This window comes from Canis lupus, chromosome 5 (assembly GCF_011100685.1).
Source record: "Canis lupus familiaris isolate Mischka breed German Shepherd chromosome 5, alternate assembly UU_Cfam_GSD_1.0, whole genome shotgun sequence".
NCBI lineage: Eukaryota > Metazoa > Chordata > Mammalia > Carnivora > Canidae > Canis > Canis lupus.
In genome coordinates, this window is record NC_049226.1 from 48,108,152 (window position 1) to 48,129,329 (window position 21,178).

The following is a 21,178-nucleotide window of genomic DNA, read 5'->3' on the forward strand; positions in this document are numbered from 1 at the left end:
ATGCGGGACTTGGTTCCAGAACCCCGGGATCATGACCTGAGCCAAAAGCAGATGCTCAACCACTGAGCAGCCCAAGTGCTGCCTTCTTGGGTCTTCTTAACCCCAAGAGACTTTACCTTCTCTGTATTTCAGCCACCACTCCCAGGGTCAACCCCAGATTGTGTTATGACCCAGGCCTGGGTCATCTAGATTCCAGTAACTTCCTTTATGGTTGCATTCTCCCATCCTTTTAACTATCTCATGACCTCATACCCATGAAACCTGCACTTTGATTTCCAAGAGACCTCAGCTTTTCGGTCCTTCTGTTTCCTTCAGTCTTTCTGTTTCCTTCAGTCCATCAGTCCTGGTTGGAGTTCAGCCCCTGTAGGTGATCATGAACTGCATTGACACCAGTACCATCACTTCCTTCCTGTGGCTATCCTGCTATGTCTTCCTCTCCCAACAAATTCCAGTTATTTTCTTCTAATCTGAGTGGAGACCATTCAAGTCTAGCTCCTCAACTTGTGTCCTGCCCCCTCCCTGACTGACTCCTCTCTTCTTTGCTTCAACTCCCCCACTCCTCTGATAGTTTCCTTGTATTCTATAAACCTATCTAGGTTATTCCCTCTGACAAAAGCTCTCCTAAGACCCTATCACTCTCCAATTTGACTGCTCCCCACTACAGTCTATTCGTGTGTGGCCCCATTCCTCACTTCCTACACATTCCCTAGCCTAATCCACTCTGGCGTCTGTTCTGACCATTCAGAAAACTGTTTTCTCTAAAGTTATTATCCCAGGTACTATTACTGTGTGATAAATTACAAATTGCCCCAAACTTAGTGGCAAAAAACAAACATTTTATTATGCTCATGCATTCTGAGGATACGTCGGATGGGTCACATAATATAGCTTTTCTCTGCACCATGGTGTCTTCTGACCAGAGACCTAAGCATGGCCTCTCTATGTGGTTTGGCTTCCTTGAAGCATGGCAGCCTCAGGGTACTCTGGTTTCTCACACAACATGCTCTTTGGCTTCTCCCCCAGGGAGGCACTACCTATGTGCCATCAGCTCCCAGATCTGTGCCACCACAGGTCTCTAAACATCAGCCTGGAGACCCATCAGCCTGGTGGATGTGTCCAAAGATACATGAATTTCAGCATGAACAAAGTTGAACTCACCATCTTCCACTCTAAACTGGCTCTTCTCTTGGTATTCTTCTTCTCTCTTAGGGATACGTAGTTGTCTAAACTTTGACTCTTCCTTTTTCCTCACTCCTCACTCCTTGTTTACCAAGTCATGTTCATTCTGTCTCTTAAATATTTCTACAAAATTTTATCACTTTACAAATGAAAAGATTAAGAATCAGAGAGATTATTACTTTCCAAGACTAAACAGCTATCTTATTTATTCTTTCATGTGTCAATCAAACACTTACAAGTACAACTGAGTTCTCTGAACTGGAATGAAAAAGCTTGGGATCCCTGGGTGGCGCAGCGGTTTGGCGCCTGCCTTTGGCCCAGGGCGCGATCCTGGAGACCCGGGATCGAATTCCACGTTGGGCTCCCGGTGCATGGAGCCTGCTTCTCCCTCTGCCTGTGTCTCTGCCTCTCTCTCTCTCTGTGTGACTATCATAAATAAATAAAAATTAAAAAATAAATAAATAAAAGATTAAAAAAAAAAAAGAAAAAGAAAAAGCTTGTAAAACATGGTTTCTGGTTTTCATGGCCAGAGATAGGCAAGTAAGCAGTAGATTGCTATGAGGTATGATAAATGCTGTAATTGTGGGAAGCACTGGGTACAACAGAGGCAGTGAGTATATCCTGGGGTCAGAGGAGTGAATGTAGGGGCTTTATTTGTTAGCTATTGCTGTGTAACAAATTACTCCAAACTATGGTTGCTTAAAACAACAAATGTGTATTAGTTCATAGTTTTTTGGGTCAGAAATCTGGGTAGAGTTTAGTTGGCCCCTCTGGCTCAAGGCCTCACAAGGCTGCAGTCAGACTATGTAGGACTAAATCATCTCAATATTTGACTTGGGGAGGAGGGTTTCACCCTGAAGCACACTCACTTGGCTGTTGGCAGGCCTCATACTCTCACTGGATATTAGCCAGTTTCTTGCCCTTCCAGTGGGCTACTCAAGACAAGGTATCTGACTTCTTTCAGAGCAAGGGTTCTGAGAGAAAAAGAGTAAGGGAAGAAGAGAGGGAGCCCAAGAGGCAAGTCAGTCTTTTTGCACCCTAATCTTGTAAGTGATAGCCTATCCTTTTTGCCATATTCTACTTGCTAGAGGTGAGTCACTAGGTCCAGCCCATACTCATGGGGACAAGGTTACACAGAATATGAATATTAGGAGGAGGGGATCACTGGGGCCATCTCAGACACAGTCAGTTGTGGAGGTGAGGTGATACTCAGGAAGAGTTGGTTAGATAAGACTGTCCTAGGCAGGGAGAATGCTAAATATAACACTACTTGAAAGTAAGAAAGACCTGAGGTTGGAAGAATTGCATGCTCAGGAAGGGTAGAGTATAGGCTGCTATCCATATGGAGATTAGAAGGCAAATTGATGTTGTTGAGATCTGTTTGATAACTAACTCTGTCGTCCACCCGGTGACCTGTGTCTCCCAACTTAACAGCAAATTTCTTGCTTAATATGTTATTGTCCACTGTGTAATTTAACCACATTTTAAATAGTTAATCAATATTGACTATTTCACAAACACGACAAAGCTTCATTATATAGAAAGATAAAGAAATTGAACTTACAACCTCTTTCCTTTTTACAAAACCTCAAAAATAGTCAGAATGCTTTTCCAGGAGAGCACATTTATAAATCATTACCAATGTGAAAGGCACGACTAGTATTTCCAGTTATCAGTGGGTGGAGATGAACTGACACTTTGGAATGTATTTATTTATTTTTAAATAAAATTTTACATTAAACTATAACACAGAAAAGCACACAAATAAAGCACAGTGCAATGAATTTTCAGAAAGTAACATAGTCTCATAAGTTTTATCAGATTTGAAAAATAGAACATCGTCACCTTCCAGATCTCCTTGTGCATCTCCAAAGATATCCACAATCCTGATTTCTATCATCGTGGAGTAATTCTTCCTGTGTTTAAACTTTATCAAATGGAGTCATACACTCTCTACTTGTTACTTGTTACTATCATCATTTTTGTGAAATTCTAATTTTTTTTCCTCTTTACAATTTTTTTAAAGTAGGCTCCACGCCCAACATGGGGCTCAAACTCACAACACTGAGATCAAGAGTTGCATGCTCTACCAACTGAGCCAGCCAGACGCCCCTTCCATACTGTTTTATGTAGCAGTAGTTCCATTTTCACCACTGTTTAGTATTCCATTGAAGACTTAAACACAGTTTATCCATTCTACACCAAATGTTTTCTAGTTTGGGGAAATTATGAATAGTACCGCTATTACTATTCATGATTATGCCTTATGATGTACATATGCACACATTTTTTATTAGGTCTCTGTCTAGGAGTGGAATCATATATTCAGTGTTAGTAGCTATTGACAGTTTTCCTTTTTTTTTAAAATTTTTATTTATTTATGATAGTCACAGAGAGAGAGAGAGAGAGGCAGAGACTTAGGCAGAGGGAGAAGCAGGCTCCATGCACCGGGATCCCGATGTGGGATTTGATCCTGGGTCTCCAGGATCGTGCCCTGGGCCAAAGGCAGGTGCTAAACTGCGGCGCCACCCAGGGATCCCCTATTGACAGTTTTCCAAGGTGGTTGTACTAATTTGCACTCCAGGAACAGTGTTTTTGAGTTTCATTTGCTCTACATATTTGCTATGCGCTTTGTATTATTAACATTTTTACAAGTTATTCTAAAGAGCGTGCAGTGATAAATTATTGAGGTTTCATCTGCATTTCTCTAATAACTGATGATGTTGAGCACTTTTTCATATCATTGGCCTTTCAAATACCTTCTTTTGTGAAGTGTTCATTTAAATATTTGCTCATTTCCCTATTGGATTTTTTAAAGATTTCTTTGTAGACATTCTTAATATATTGTATTAGTTTCCTAGGAAAGCCATAACAAAGTACCACAAACTGGGTGTCTTAGACAACAGAAATATATATTCTCACTGTTCTGGAGGCTAGAAGTCTGAGATCAGGGTGTTGGTAGAGCTGGTTCCTTCTGAGGGCTATGGGAAAACCTCTGTTCTATACTTCTCTGTTCTATACTTCTGTTCTATACTTCTCTCCTAGCTTCTGCATGGTTTGCTGGCAATCTTTGTTTTTCTTTGGCTTGTAAGAGCTCTGCCTTCATCTTCACATGGTGTTCTCCCTTTGTATGTGTCTCTGTATCCAAATCTCACCTTTTATAAGGATACCAGTCATATTGGACTAGGGGTCCAGCCTACTCCAGTATGACTTCATCTCAACTAATTGTATCTGCAATGACTATTTCCAAATATGGTCACATTCTAAGGTACTAAGGGTCAGGATTTCAACATATGAATTTTGAGGAGGGATATATTCAATGCATAAAATATATGTTTGAAAACATCTTCTCTCAGTCTATGGTTTGTTGTTACACTCTCTTAATTGTGTTGTAGTAGATTAAAGATGACCATAAATTCTTTTTCACGCTGTCTATTGAGAGTTGGTGTTTATTACTCACTCCTTCTGAATCTAGGCTTGCCCTGTGACTGCTTAGCCAATAAAACATGTTGAAAGTGAAATGATACCATTTCTGGGCTTAGCCTTTGAGAGATTGAGCAGCTTCTACTTCTTCTCTCTTAGAAAACTTGCATTTGGGACACCAGTCTATGAGAAACCTGAGCCATATGGAGGGGCATGTGCAAGTACTCCTGAGTTAGCAGCCCTTCCTGAACTCCCAATCAATAACCAGCATTAACTAGCCAGCCACTGGAAAGAGACATCTTGGACATTCCAACCCAAATGAACTTTACATAACTCAACCCCAACCAGCATAACATGGAGCAGCAGATCTGCCCAGCTGAGCCCAGTCAACCCACAGAATCAGAAGAGGGAATAAAATGGTTGTTGTTTATGTCAATAAGTTTTTTGTTTGTTTTTAATGTCAGTAAGTTTTAAAGAACAGAATAAAATACTTATTTAATGTATCTTTTGGGGGGTTCAGTGCTTCTGGTGTCTTGCTTAAGAAATATTTGCTTCCTTCTAGCACATGAGATTTTACCTAAGTTATATTCTAGGAGCTAATTATCTTTCACATTTTTAAAAAAGGTTTTATTTATTTATTTGAGAGAGAGAGAGAGTTAGGGAGAGAGCATGAGTAGGGGGAGAGGCAGAGGGAGAAGCAGGGAGCCATATGTAGGACTTGATCCCAGGACTTCGGGATCATGACCTGAGCCGTAAACAGATGCCCAACCGACTGAGCCACCCAGGTGCCCCAACTTGTACGGGTTAATTTGTATTACCTAAATGATTTTTACATATGATATAACATAGTGGGGGCATATTTCTTTTGAATTTAATAATGATAACGTTTTTTAAAGATTTTATTTATTTATTCATGAGAGACACAGAGCGAGAGAGAGAGAGAGAGAGAGAGAGAGAGAGAGAGAGGCAGAGACACAGGCAGAGGGAGAAGCAGGCTCCATGCAGGGAGCCTGATGTGGGGCTCGATCCTGGGACTCCAGGATCACGCCCTGGGCCAAAGGTGGCACTAAACCACTGAGTCACCCAGGCTGCCCCTAATAATGATAACTTTTTTGAATTTAGAATTAAGTGTGCAGTATAAAACACCAACAGAGTAGTAATTTAATACCACACGTAAGTAAAACTCTGTAATTATCTACTTTACCTGTCTGCACTCCTATCACTCCCAATAGGTCTCAAGACAATGACGATTTAGTTACTTATTCATTCATGAAACATTTCTACAGAGCCAGGATTTACATTATATGTGTTCGATTCTGAACAAGGTGCTGAAAATCATCCAATGAGATACAGGCCTTTCTTCATGTAATTACAGTCTTGTGGGGAAAATGGGCAATAACACATAGTTTAAGTTGTAATGAATGTGTGAAAGAAAAGCAGAGATGCTATGGGGGTGGAGTCCAGGAACTCCTAAGTTAGTCCCAGGGTTGGAGGTACATCAGAGAGGTTCCTTGCAGAAGTGACATTTAAGCTGAGGTTCACAGGATAAATATTGATTATCTAAGGCAGAATTCGAGGGTAGGAAATTTTAGGCAGAAGAAAACAGCATGTGCAGAGAACTCTAGGCAGGAAAGAACCCAGTGTGTTACAGAAACTAAGAGGAATCTCATGGCTACAGGAGAGAGGGTAAGGGGGACACAAGTTAAGACTGGAGAGATGGAAAAAAAAAAAAAAAAAAAGACTGGAGAGATGGGAAGGGGCTAGATCTATGAACCTTCTTAAAGGAATCCAGACTTTATCCAAGAGCAGTGGGATGCCTTTGATGGGTTGTAAGCAGAGGAGGGGCATGGCTAGACATGTGTATCTGAAGATCACTAAGGCTGCCTTATAATACAAGGTAGACCATGAGCAATGTCTGGCATAGGCTTCAAAATTCCAGGGTAGTTCCAAGCATGGAGAAATCCCATTGTTTGAATTATCAGGAAGGCCTTCATGGAGGAAGTACCATGTCATAGTAGAATCATTCAGACATGGGAAGATGGTGTGTGTGTGTGTGTGTGTGTGTGTGTGTGTGTGTGTGTGTGTTTTGGGAGGCAGAGAAGGAAGCATCTAGGTGTAGGGAGTAGCCTGCACTCAATCACAAAGCTAGATATGTAGGGGGCATGTTTGGGGAATGGTGAACTGTCCAGTCTGGCTGGAGGATAATGAGAAATAAACCTGGAAGGATAGGTTGTGGACATGAAGGGCCTGGAATGTATACATGGATACATATATGTACGGCCCATTTTCATCATGCGCTGATCTGTGTTGGCCAAGCTGCTTATTTGTAATATTTACTTACAACCCCCAAATAAATACCTGTGGGACTTTTGTAGTCTTTTGTAGACATGTGCAAGTGGTGAAAATTTTTAGTTACCCGGGGTGCATGTTCACTGCTGAGGTTGAGCAAGATCACCCTCTGCCTTCTTGTTTTCGCTCTCATGCTCTAAACAAGTGTCCGTTTTGTGGTCTACTTATCAGAGCTTTTTTACATTTTTTTGTGCTTTTTGTAGGTGATTTCACTGTTTAAAATAGCCCCAAGGCACAGTGCTAAGTGCTACCTACCTAGGGGTCTAAGCGCAAGAAGGCTGGGATGTGCCTTATGGCGAAAATACATGTGTTAAATAACCCTCATTTAGGTGTGAATTATAGTGCTGCTGGCCATTAGTTCAATGTTAATGAATCAACAATGTACCTGATGGGGATTAAGGAGTGCACTGTTTGTGATCAGCACCAGGTGATGGATTATTATATTGTACACCTGAAATGAATATTACTTTGTATGTTAACTAACTGGAATTTAAGTAAAAACTTTAAAAATAAGCAAGTAAATAAATAAATAAAATAAACATATAATGTATGTTTAACTAAAAAGGTAAAAACAAAGTTGAATATTGATCAGTTGATGAAAATGTGTCCAGAAGCTTGTAGGAACCTAACCCTGTATTTTCCCCTGGGAGCAATGGTTTAGTATTAGCAATTTCAGTGTTTATGGTCACTTTATAGGATCACTGGGAATAACGAGAATTGACTGTATCTGTACACATATTTCCCCCCTCGAAAGTTGGTTATTAAACATTATGGATACACCACTGGCTGAGGCAGACCCTACCCTACACGCTGTGGACGGGTTAGTGAACTACGCTCTCAGAGCTGGGCAGTGTTTTCTTGAAGCAGGATCTTAATGACACAACTCCATGTTAGCAGCAATTTCGAAACCTTCACAGGGGGTTCAGTCTTCGGAGTCACTAAGTTTGAATTCTCACCTCTTCAATTTACTGGTTGTGTGTCCCAGGCAAGTAACATTGTTATCCTTGATGGGAGAACAATGGCCATTTGACAGTTTTATTGTGAGTCCTGATGAGACCATGTATGTAAAACACCTGATTTAGTGCCTGGCACATACATGCATAGGTGACAAATACCTGTTAATCCAGCCAATGGGAGCTAGGAGGCCTTCCATTCTCTGCCTGCTGCTCAGGGCAGGCTTTGATTACAGAGCTTCAAGATACAGCAGTGTTGTGCTCAGTCATTCTAAGTCAGCTTTTCAGACTCACTCTGTCTGAAACACCCAGGCTGGGCCTTGCACTGGAGATGCCCAAATTGGAGATTCTAGAAGACCTGCTGCCCAGAAGGGGTCCTCTCTTTCTAGGACCACACAAGGGGTCCACCTTCCAGTCTAACTCTTGTTGTTCCCTTGTTATGGAAAAATAGACAGTTTTCTAGCCAGTGACTCTGGGTCTGCGGCTCCCAGTTTGTGGAGGGGGGTGGGGTGGCAAAGGGGTGGGTCTCTTCGCTTAGTCCACTTTTCATCCTGTTTCTTGATATGCTAATCTGGGATTCAGAAGCCCTGGCTGCCCCAGTTCAGACCTTGCTTTCTCTGACTCAGCTTTAACCTCAAGATACAGCTTCATTTCTGAGTCATCGGGCTGAGCTTTCGAGGACAGCAGTCTGGCACTCCTGCTCTATCTTCCCAGGAAAGGTGCTATGTCTCCACACCCCAGTGCCAGTCCTATGCCTAACTTGGCTCACAATGCCCAGAAACCAAGAAACAGATTTTTAATGAGTTTGGAGGATTCAGAGGAAAAAGGTTCCAGGACCAGGAGTCAGAAGACTGGGTTCAGTTCCAGCTCTACCAATTAGCAAACTTGAGCTCGTCATGGAAGCCTCCTGAACTGGAGTTTCCTCTTCCATAAAGCATAAGTAGTAATCCATACTGGGTCCATCCCACAGGGACATCTGGAGACCTACATGAAATCCTGTGAAGTGTCTCCAAACTCCAAGGCACATACCCCTATCCCATGGGCTAGATCAGGTCCACAAACTCATTTCATTTGGCTTGAACAACACTGACCTAGAGTTAGAGTGTTTAGCACCTGTAAAATGAGTTACCACAATTGGGAGACTTCACTTAAATATCTGATGTACAGCTTCTCTTTAAAAATGAGAAGATCTGGGGGATCCCTGGGTGGCTCAGCAGTTTAGTGCCCGCCTTTGGCGCAGGGCGTGATCCTTGGAGACCCGGGATTGAGTCCCGCATGAGGCTCCCTGCATGGAGCCTGCTTCTCCCTCTGCCTGTGTTTCTGCCTCTCTCTCTGTGTGTGTCTCTCATGAATAAAACCTTTAAAAAAAAGAGAGGGAGAGAAGATCTGGCCATAAATTCCGTGCCCTTGTGAAGATTAATAAAGAGAAACCTCACTGAAGTGGATTCAGGGTGCTAGAAGGGGAGGCTGCTAGGGGGAGCCCTACCACTCAATGTCAATTACAGGAAAAAACTCTCAATTACTGACCCCTAACAGAAGAATCTCAACAGGAAAAAAGTATCAATTACAGGCCCCAAGAGGGAAAGATGTACATTGCATCTCCTACAACAAATAGCCTACCCCTCCAACTCAGCCACTGAAAACCTGTTGTCACCCTTAACTCTCCCTTCTCTCCACTGCACTTTTGTTCCAAACAACTCATCCCAACCCCCTCCTTCTCCATAAAATAACGCTCTTCTCTTTTGTTTGTTGGACTTGCCTATGGTTTTGCTCTGGCTTCCTTGCCCTGGATTGAAATGCTCTGCTATTCCCAAATAAACCCATTTTTGCTGTTACAGTAACTGGCAGTTTTAGTTTTAGGGTTAGTACCCTGATGGGCAACAACCCACTACAGCTGAGTAGCAGCAGCCCCTTCACTCGAGCAGGAGCCTGGAGCTGCCTTCAAGCTCACCACTACTCCCAGTTACTTCCCAGTACCGGGGCCAAACCTCTGTTGCCATTGTTTGTCATCCTAGGGCTATTAATTTGCTTCTAGTGGAGCCCTAGGAGAAGTGGATCTTTATAATAACCATGTTTCCATCAAGATGGGAAAGTGAAAGTCCCAGAACTGTCCCTTGCCCCAAACTATCTCCCCCTTCAGGGTTTCCATGCCAAAAATGCAACCCCTAAAAAAAAAAGCAACCCCTTTGGTTAAGTTTTACCAGGTGCCAACTGACCCTTTGAAAGGCGTGTAAGGGCAGTGAGGGCCGGGATCTGGAGTCCAGCAGGGCTCTACGTTCAACTCCTCCCGTGCGGGTTTGTCCTCATCTGGAAGATGGAGTAGTGTCAGTGATTTTTGTCGTAGGCTGACTGTGCACCACACAGGCATTTAGTGCATCGGTCATTCAAGGTTAGTGACTGAAACACAAACGGTTTGAACTGATAAAAAGCATTGTGGGTGGTGGCAGTGTGAGGTGAAAGGCCAGATTCCTGAGTGGGGCTAAAGCAACGTCTGGGAAGGAAAAAAGCAAAGGGAAAACGCAATGACTTAGGGGGGATCTAAGTTCGGTTACAGCCATCCCCACCGTCAAGGAGAAAACCCCGGGTCTGTACAAGACCTCACTGTCCTCAGGATTCTGTTAGGAAGCCTGGGTCCTGCGGGTGGCCTGGGCAAGCATTCCCCGGGGCCACGTTGTCTCCACATCTGTAAGATGAGGACAGAGACGCCCCAACAGTTAGTCACTGTGGTCGTGAAGACGGACTGAGAAATGTGCGGGAGAGCACTCTGGAAATCTGCAAAGCGCTACATACAGTTAGGAGTTTTCGAGTCTCTTCACAAAAAAAAAAAAAAAGTTTTTCTTCCAAAGAGAAACTCTGTCCAAGGCCTTTTGAGCTGATCAAGGCTAAGACCCTCCCCTCGGTTTCGCAATGCTGCCCCTTCCTACACACCAAAGCCCGCGCCGCGTCAGGAGGCTTTTTTTTTTCTTTTTTTTTTTTTTTTCCCCTAGCGAAGGCGGGGACTCGGGTGGTGCCGGCAGCCGGCGACGCCGGCCGCGCCTGGCCAGTCCCGCAGCGGCCGCGGTGGGTGTGCCCCGCAGCGTGTGCGCCCCGGGCCCAGGCCCTGCCCGCCGCAGACAGGGCGCCCCAGGGGGTGCGCGCCCCGGGCCCCCGGAGTGCGCCAGCCCGGGGGTGCGCGCCCCGCGCGGGGACCGTGCACCGGAGGCTGCGTGCGCCCCCAAGCCCGGGTGTAGCCGGCCCCAGGCACCGCCCGCCGCCTCCCTCCCGACTCCTGCGGCGCGCCCAGGTAAGGCGCTCGGGGACCCCGGCCCGCGCCCGCGTGGAGGGGGGCGTGCCAGCACCCGCCCCGCGCCGCCGCCGCCCGGCCGCCTCGCCCCCGCCCCGCGCCGCGTCCCCAGCTCCCCTGGAGAGCGAGGCTGCGGCAGCCTGGGCCGACCCGGCTGGACCCCTGCGTGGGGTCCGCGACTGCGCGGGGAGGGCTGCCCAAGGGTGGGCGCCGCTCCCCCTGCGCCCCGAGCGGCTCCCCGAGCCCCAGTGCCCGCGAGGGCGGAGACGGCTGGGGAGGGGGAGGCCGCGCCGTCCTTGCGGCTCGGGTGGTGCAGCCCCCGCCCGGCGCTTCCCGGCGGGGCGCTGCGGTCCGGGATGCAGATTGCGGGACTGGGCGCCCTGCACCAGCTCCCGGGACGACCTGGAATCCAGCTCCCCGTCCGTCCGCTGCCTTTTCCGCCAAAGCCGCTCCCCAGGGTGTACCCCCCGGTATCCCTCGGCTCCTGGCTGAACTTTCCAGAGCTCGCGTTGGGTCACGACCTTGGGCGGAGGCGGGGGGGCCGCCCTGGGGAGCCTGCGTGCCGCTGGGTGGGATTCCCTCCTCCTCATCTCTCCCTTAAGGTCAAGCCTTTGACCCCCAAGTACTTTGTCCCTGCGGGGCGGCCAGTTATTACTTAGCCTGAGAGTTGGAAAGTGGAGCCCGGGGGGGCCCCTACACCAGGTCTAAATTAGCGCTTGCCCTGAGCATCTACCAGGGCGGCAGGAACCAGCGGTGGCAGCTCTCGAGAGACCTCCGGTGCCGGCCTGGAGGGCCAGGAAGAGGCATTTTCCAGGAGAAGGAGAAGGAGGGTCCCCCCTTCCTGAGGATGACCCCCTGAAGCCTGGCAAAGTCCTATTGAACGAATAGGGTCAGAGGAGGGTCAGATGCAGCCAATGACCAGGTTGAGGGTGGGGAGAGAGCGTTCTGAATTAAACACAAAGCCTGCGCAGGTAAAACCAAATGTGGGTTCTTTAGAACCTTTCAAGGCATGACATAGAAGAACACAGAGCTACACTTGCAGTAGCAGCAGAGTCCATCCCGATAGGACCTTTTCAAGTCTAGTCCTCGTGCCCATGTCCAAAGCTCCACTCACTGGACCATACATAGTGTGAGTTCTGGGGAATGTGAAAGGACACTGAGAAAGGGGGATGGCTCAGGGTCCATGAACAAGTACTTGCTCCCTGCAGGCACCAGGCAAGGTAGTGGGATACAGAAATGAAGAAAACAGGCACTGTCTGGCCGCATGGAACTTGCAGTCCGCGAGCCAAGACCAACATGGATCAAATCACTCAGGTTGAGAATTCCAGGCAGTGCTGACCTCTTTGAAAGGAAAGGATGAGGTACTACGAGCTTCTGTGATAAGTACAGGGGTCGCTCTGTTGGAAGGCTGGTAGGAGTCAAATCAGTTGAAGAGGACGGAAGGAGCCTTCTAATCCAGAGGAACAGTATGTGAGAGGACTCTGAGGCGACGGGCCCAAATGTCATCCCCTTGCCTGGGCCAATCAGCCATGATAATGAGCAGTTGACATGCCCCTGGCTGGGAGAGGTAGACAGAGGGACTGTCAAGCAGGTGCCGGCGTCACCGGCACACGTGCATTTAGTACCAGCACTTTGGTAGACAGCCCGTACCCTCTCAGGGTGCCAAGGGGCAGCAGTTCTTTCTTCCAATTGTCCTCTATTGCCCACTGTGCTCACAACTAACCAAGGCCTCTGCCCAACACTTAGGGAGATTCATGTGGGGGTGGGGGGTGGGGGCTCATCTTAAGACTTTTAAAGCTAGAATGAACTCATTGACCATAATAAAAAAATTCTTTGGGATGGCTTATATGGCATTTGCTAATTTGGGCCCTACTGTTTTTCTAGCCCTGTTTTGGGTTCTCCCACTCCCCTATATCCGGGCTACCCAACCCCCAGGAGCCCCCTCTGTGTTTTACTCCTGGTTATACTTCAGGCAGTTCCTGGAGATCACATTGTCTTTGTACATGCTATCCTTTGTCTAAAATACTCTTCGGACTTATTCACCCAGTGAACGCATACCCAGCTTCCAACTTCAGCATGACACCTAAGGTTTCTGCCGTCGCTGCTGCTGCCACCACCACTACCAGGGCCAGGGCCATCCCGGAAGGCTTTTCCTGACCAGAGTCTGTTCTCTGAGTTCCCTGGACCTGCTTTTGTCACAGGGAGCATAAACTTCACTGAGCATCACAAAAGCAGGACTCTCCTGCTATATATTTTTTTCCTCCTGTCATATTTGTGTCTCAAGTACCTAGCACAGAGCAGGATATGTTATGCTTATTGGATGAAAATGGTCTAGGATGATATTTCTTGACTTTTTAGGGAGAGGAGGGAGTGTTACACATATCTTGGTGATTCTGATGAAAATTATGGCTACCATCCTTTCCTCCAAGTGCATGTAACATAAAATATCTTGTATATAGTATCACATGATTCACAGCCCTCCCATCACCCACTGACCCCATTTCCAGAACTTTGGACTTTAAGTTTTATAGGAAGCAGCGGCCCAGTGAGATGCAGTGACTGTCTAAGCACCTCCAGCTGGTTAACAGCATGCTGTCCTCCCCCCAGTACCCCCTACTGCCTCCCCAATAACCCCCACTGACACCATCTCCCAACCCCCAGCTCCTGACTCCGGGGCACCTTCCAGTTTTCTCCACTTCTCCAAGCCAAGTAGCCTCCTTTCATCCCTGGCACTTTGTGAGGGCCACTGCTCATGACTGGAAGATGGATATTTTGGTTTTGCTTCAGTTCAGTAGCAGCCTAAGGTGTGACAGGGAAAAAAATCTTATTATGGGCAGAGTTGACAATTAGGAAGACGGATGGGCCATCTCCCTGGCCTGTTTGCTGCCCCTTGCCTGCAATATTATTACATCTCTTTTAGCTGGAGGAGGGCACGTGTGCTTCACAGTTATCTTCTGGGCCCTGGATTGAGTCGTGTGGGCCACGTTTGGCAAAACTCTGGAGGGGATCATTGAGAGTGGGGGCCCAGCTCTTGGTCTTGTCAAAGGCTTTTTGCCTATAGAACAGGCTCTGGGAATGGATGAAGAGAATGAGGTTCTTGCTTCCTACCCTTGGAACTCTTCCCTGCCTGCTTCCTGCAACAAAACACCTCCTTCAGGTTATTCGGTATGTTCTGCTCTGTGGATCAGGATCTTCATTCATTCATTCATTCATTCACTAATTCACTTACTCAACTCATCAAAACTGCACAGAGTCTCTGCTTTGTACCAGGCACTGTGCTGATTCCAGTTTATAAGGAAGGATCACTGAGTGTGAGCCAGGGATACAAAGAGATTCTGCTCCGCAAGGGGCAAGGAAGAAGCAACTCATTCTAATTCAACCCAAACCTTGGGAGGTATGTATGGTAGGGAGGATAGTTAGGGCTTCTTTTTTTTTTTTTTTTTTTAAGATTTTTATTTATTTATTCGAGACACACACACACAGAGAGGAGGCAGAAGCACAGGCAGAGGGAGAAGCAGGCTCCATGCAGGGAGCCTGATGCGGGACTCGATCCTGGGACTCCAGGACCACACCGAGGCCAAAGGCAGGCGCCAAACCGCTGAGCCACCCAGGGATCCCCTAGTTAGGGCTTCTTAATGCTGAGAATGTGCTCACTTCCAAAACCCCGTTCTTATGCAAGTTATGTCATCTCGGAGGAAGAATGACTTTTCTTAACTGTAAAATAGGCTCGATAGCAATCTTGTCCTGCCCATCCCTGGGCAGCTGGGTAGATACAGTGATCACCTCTCAGATGACAGATCCACTCACTTCCAACGTAAGAAACGGGAGCGATACACTATAATAATAATAGCGTGCATGTGTGTAAGCCCTGGCACCTGTAATCCTCTCAGTAATCCTCACTCACGATAGCGACAGTCATTACCCCAGGTGTACACATGAGGAAAATGGGGCTCAGAGAGGTTAAGCAACTTTCCTAGGGCATGGAATGAATCAATGAGAAAACTGAGATCGACGGAACTGTCTCTCAGGATATCAGACGGTCAACCGCTTTGTGCTGTTCCGTAGTGGTCAGTGGGCTTAGAGGCAAGGACATACTGGGATGGGAGCCTAGATCTCCCGCCAGCCAGCTGTGTGGTTCACGCTAGACCCCTAACCTCTCTGTGTCTCGGCACCCAAGGTTTAGGCTAAGGTAGGCCTTCTGTGAACAGTTCCCAGTCTACGTGGATAATGCTTCAGAGTAGGATTAAAGGAAAGAAGAGGGCCCCTCCTGCTAAAAATAGGCCTGTCTCAGTTTCCAGGATAAAATGGATGCTGCCCCAAGACTTCAAGTAGGTGGTTAATGTGATATGCAGGCAGTTATAGATTGGTGGTGTCTGGGAAGCTGGCTGAATGCTCCTTCTCCAAGGGAAAGAGACATATTTTCAAAAGTAATGTCTCACTGTCCCGTCTGGCCCCTGGCCCCTGGGGCCTGGGCCCTGCCCCGCACACAGCTTTCTGGGGACACGGGCATTGTGGGAGAAAACATGAGTTCCCATCTGCTCCCCTCTCTGTTATTTTTCCCCCCAAAGTAAATAGAACGTATTGGCTGGCTATACTTATATTTTTAATGTGGCTGTGGCTTTTCCCGCTTTGTGTGGAAGCATCCTTTGTTGTCTCCGTTGGTATGTATTTCTAGTGTGTTGCTCTGACATCAAGTGACAAGTGGGGGGCACACGATATGGCGCTGGGGAAAACTTGCCCCATGCCAAGATGAAGAGCAGCCTTCGGTGCCGATTCTCCTCCACAGGCTGGTTTTTGCCCAGAAGCCAGAGATGCCGGCTCCCCGTGAAATGGATTTTGATTTTCATAGCAGGGTACCAGGCGGCCAGGCTGAGGGTTTCCAGGTGCTGTGCTTCTCGTGGGTTCCTCACCATCCCACTCCCTTCTGCCTCGGCTGGCGCTGCCATCCTCCTAAAAAGATGCGGAATGTCAACTTGGGTGGTGGCTGATTGCACGTAGGTCAGGGCCTACCCTTAGGAGGCCCGATACTGAGTGAGTGGGGAGGAGGGACATTGCATCAGAAATGTTTGCGTTTCCTAAGAGATTGTTTTCGTGTATCATCTGTATGATTGTAAATAAATATGCAATCAAGGCCAGCACCCCTCTGCGCCTCAGGAAGAAGGGGAGGAGGGGAAGGGAGGGGAAATGGCTTCACCTTGGGCTAGCCCTGTGAGCCTGAGCAACTGCCTGGGCTTTTACTGAACTTCAGCCCTCTCATCTGTAAAATGCTACTGTTCATGCTGACTTAAGGCTCTTCTGATAGAGGAAACAGAGACTCCCTAAAGCTGATTGTAATGAAGAGGGGGAACAGCTGTAAAATGCAGTGGTGATAGTTAAGAACAGGCCTGAAAGGGTGGAGGCAGGCCTCAAGGCAGGGTGGAGGAGGTTCTGAGTTCGAGGTTATGCTGTCTGTGCAGCTGATGCTGGTGGGGGGGGCTCAGGTCTGCACTTGCCCGCCTCCCCCCACCTCCCTCAGCCTACTATGGCAGGAACCTCTCCTTTGTCACTCAGTACCAGTTCCAGAGAGGATCCTGTTTGAGCTCAGTTCTCTGGACCCTGAGACTCTCTCTCACTCCAGGCCAGGTCTTGGCTGGTCCCTGGCCAGCCTGGGCATGGGTTGCTGCTGGGGCACGCATCCTCCCTGGGCCGATCAGATGGGAGAGGAGGGCAGAGGGGGGTCATGTGTACAGAACGGGACCTTTTGTGGCAGGAAGGGCTGTGGGTGGAGATTCCTCGAGAAGGAGATGAAGGTGGGCTGGAACCCCTGCGATATGCTCAGCACAAATACTGACTGAATTGTAAGGCCCTCACAGAGATTCTTAACTTGGGGTTAACAGCCCAAGTTAACCCCAGCTTGTGTGTAGAATTCAGGTTGTGATCATGGTTGGGAGAAGAAAATAGCATCTTCATTTAGCATTTTTCTTTGACTATGAATGTAGGCAATAAAACATAGTGTATTTGTAGTATCTGGGAGGTTGTCACAGTAGAAATCACAAATCTTTTCATATCACATTTTAGCTGCTGCAGATACCTTGAACTATGGTTTATACCCACTGCAGCTTTGAAATTACGGCTGGTGCTAAAGCTTGGAATTTAATGCATTAAGAAAGAATGCATATTACTATATTATGCATTCATTTTGAAAAATTTTAATAATTATATTTCAATATAATTGGCTTTCTTTGTAGTCAAGCTATGCATTTTATTTTATATATTTGAAAATATTCTAAGAAAGGGTCCATTGGCTTCATCAGTCTGCTAAAGGGGTACGTGGCACAAAAAGGGTTAAGACCCTCTAACAGGAAGTCAGTAAGCTATAGCTCCTACTTTCCTACCCTCCCTCACCCTAATCTTTCATATACTCATCTATCTCTGTCTAATTAGCACAAGACATTCTTGAGCAGTAGTAAATTTCATTTAATAGTTTGGCAAATTTGCAAGAGCACATAATTTGTAGTTTGGGTAGAAGGTTTTGATGTATATCCAGAGGTTAATTTACAAATTGCAGGCACACATGGGAAAGTGGTTAGGTGATTCCTATCAGCCCGCAAACCCACCAGCCCCTACATGCATTGCTTGGTCCATCCCATGCAAACCAGTCCGTTGAAACAACCACAAAATGGACAATTGTGTTCCTGAGAGGTTAAGGAGCTTGTATAGCTAAGACTAATTGATGAATCACTTGATCAAATGCAAGCTGGAATCCTAGGAAGAAGGAGGAGACTGGGAGAAGAGGCTTTGAAGTGGGCTCTGAAATGGAGGGAATGCAAAAGGAAGCAGACAGAAGGAAGGAGGGAGTCAGTGAGGATGTGGGGGGGACTGGCCAGATGTTGATTTTGAGGAGGAAGCCTGGAGAGAGGAGAGCCCTCTGGAGCACATTAAAATAGTGGTTGGGTTTTTTTGCTCTCGTTTATTGAATGCTTAACATGTGCCAGATCTATGCCAAGCCCTTTCAATATAGCAGTTATTCAGTCTTTACCAACTGCCCAATAAGGTGTGACTAGTAGTATTCCCATTGTATTGGGGGAATAAAGTGAGGCTCTAAGAGGATAAGTACTTGCTGTAGGTCACAGAGGGATTAAGTGGTGGAGCCAGGAGCTCAGACCAGATTTGGCTGATTCCAGAACCCAGTGCTCTTAAAAACCACTATCCACAAACACAGAAGCATCTGTTTGGGTTTTCCCAAACTGTGGCTGCCATTTTATTTTAGTAAGAAAGTGCTTACTATCCATCCCTGGCTTCTCCATCCTTCTCTCCAGCCTTTTGCCTTTCTTACACCTCCTCCCTTTCCCCTCTCTACCTTTACTCCTCTCACAGGTGCACAGGCTACATTAGTGAGGGAAGGATAAAAATAGAGAGCGAAGGCTATAAGGCCAAGCAGAATCGGGTTCTCCCACTGGCTCTGCTGCCTGGCCAAGACCACGCCGAGACGCCGAGCCTCAGTCGGTATCTGTTAGATGGAGGTAATGATGCTTCCTTGTTTTTTTTTTTTTTTTTTTTTTTTTTTTTAGATTTTATTTATTCTTGAGAGACACAGAGAGAGGCAGAGACATAGGCAGAGGGAGAAGCAGGCTCCCTGCGGGGAGCCCGATGCAGGACTCGATCCCTGGACCATGATCACGCTCTGAGCTGAAGGCAGACGCTCAACCGATGAGCCACCCAGGTGTCCTGTGATGCTTCCTTCTTAAATTTGCATGCATTCTCTTTAGTGCTTCAGTGCCATGTTGGATAGTTCTTTCCAGTTGGGTGTCTCCAACCTCTGTTTATACCAGGTGATGGTGTCTATCTCCTAGGCTCCTCTAGGAGGGCTTGCCTGAACCCCTCAAACCTGGCCTGTGGGCAGCCAGCATCACTCCTTGTAGCAGTCAGCTCTGGCCTCCAGGGGAGATTTCATGAGTGCTACTTAGGAGGCTGTCCCCTTGGGCAATAAGCTTCCTTTCCCCATCCCAGAGCTCAGTGGAGCACCTGGCCTGGAGTCCTTCTCAGGAGAACTTTGATCAAAGCAGATGAACTGTGTCCTTCGATTCTCTTTTCAGGACCATTCTTGGCACCTGCTGAGGTCCATGTCTCTGCGACACCTCACTGGTTACCTAGACTACCCCTCTAGTCTTACAGATGTGGACCAGCGAGGGCAGGTGTCATGCCCTGGTGGCACAGGGTGTGAGCTGGGGTGAGAACCCAGGCCTCTTGTACTAGCTCACCCCCCGGTCCTGACACTAACACTGAAAGTGTCTCTCTCCCACACTGTCAAGCAGGCTGATATTTCGGGGTGAGGGGATGTTTGCAGAGCACCTGAAATTACATTCTTCTGCAGTTGCTTACTTGCCCCACTCTTGTGCCTGCCTCAGGCTGGCCTTCTCTGACCTAATCTCTCTCATTCTACCCCCAAGTCCTCGGCTTTGCCAGCTGCTGAATGGAGCCCTGTGTCAGCCAGGCCTGTGGGTGGCCGCCTTCGGGTGAAGCCTGGTGGTGCCAAAGTCTCCTGCCCAGAGAATTCAGCCCACTGGGAGAATTGAGGCCTGAAATTCCTAGCATTGGAGTCATTCCTTTGGATGACTTGTCTTCTCTAGAGAGCTATTGTTAAAATGCTAACATGTTACCCCGAAGGGGAACCTGTGAGCTCCCTGCTGCGGCCCTGGGCTTTACGCTAAGTCCTACTGCCTCCCTGTCCCTCAGGTTTTTATCTGTAAAATGGGGATAATAAGAGATTGCATCTTAGGGTTACCCCAAGTATGAAGTGAGAATGGGCACATAATAAATACATACAATAAATAAATACAAAATAAATAATAAAATTAGCTTATTTTTTTCTTTCTTTCTATGGCAGGAAGTTATTCGGTCAGTTCTCTCGCTCAAGTTCTGGTTCTTATTAATTTTTGTGTGTGTGTTTCCTTTAAAGTATTTTGTTTATTTAAGTAGTGTGGTCTCCTTTTAAGATTTTTTTTTCATCTCTAATTATAAAATGGTTTTGAACTTTATTTTCTTGTCTCTAAAATAGGGTAAGAGATCCTGTCTTACTGGTTCATTGAGAATTTATTGAGCTGAAGTACCTGTGGAGGCCGGGCCTGCCGGAGCTGTCAGTGAGAGCCTGGTATTCTGAGTTAGTCTAGAGGTGGGGACTGGAATCACCTGGGGGTTGGGAGAGATTCTGGGTGGCTCACCAGAGATGGACGACAAAGAGGCAGGAGAAGGGGGATGCAGGGGGGACCCTGCTCCTCCATCCCAGCTATTTGAACGTGGAGTCTGGGTCAGAGGGGACCTGGGAAGACTTTCTGGGCTCTGGAGGAGGATGGATCCTGTGATCTTTCCCCAGATCTTTGGCCTTCCAGGCCTGTTCAGAGGTTCTCTCTGAACTCCCTGGAGGAATGGCATCCTTGGCCTCCTTCCATCACTTATTCACATGACTTTGGTGGAGTGGTGGTGAGCAGACCAGTTCAGCCTAGGTCTGGGAGAGGATCCAAGAGCAGGAGCATCCTGGCCCAGCCTTCTGGCCTGTGAATGAAGAGAGGGGTAGGGTTGAGGGGCAGTGTCACAGGAGTTTTCTAGCAGTCCCCAGAGCAGAGAGCCTCACTTCTAGGGTTCTCAGAAAGAGGATCCTCCCCTCTCCCTTGTCTGCTCTGGGCAGTGAGCATCGTGGTCTGCCCTTCTCTTTGCACTAGCCTGCTGTGAGCCTCACCAGTGTGCTTTCCCGCCAGCCTCTGGGGAAGGCTCATTCCCATCGTCCTCATCATAACTGATGTTGTCCTTCCAAAGCAGAGGAGTCTAACTGATGCAGAAAATCACTTTCCCTAGGGCTGGAGACCAGGAGCAAAGAGCAGAGGTGAATACTGATTCCTAAGGCCTTGAAACCCAGCAGCAAGCTGCCACTCTGGTGGGGAGGGCGGGTGAAGGAGGTACAACTGGAGCCTTCCCATGTACCTCTGCTTTTGGCCTACAAAGAAGCCAGCATCAA

General features: G+C 47.2%; 1 protein-coding gene across 5 annotated transcripts in view; it reads left to right on the top strand.

Moving 5' to 3' along the window:
• The first annotated feature begins 11,067 nt into the window (after positions 1 to 11,067).
• KANK4 (KN motif and ankyrin repeat domains 4) overlaps positions 11,068 to 21,178 on the top strand; it is a 68,195-nt gene continuing 58,084 nt past the window's right edge. For 3 of the 5 annotated variants that reach the window (XR_005359683.1, XM_038537330.1, XM_038537328.1), the window contains exon 1: positions 11,068 to 11,187. The gene's annotated coding sequence lies outside the window, so the exon portion shown is untranslated. The remainder of the gene's footprint in view (positions 11,188 to 21,178) is intronic. The other 2 variants (XM_038537333.1, XM_038537329.1) reach the window with 2 other exon arrangements.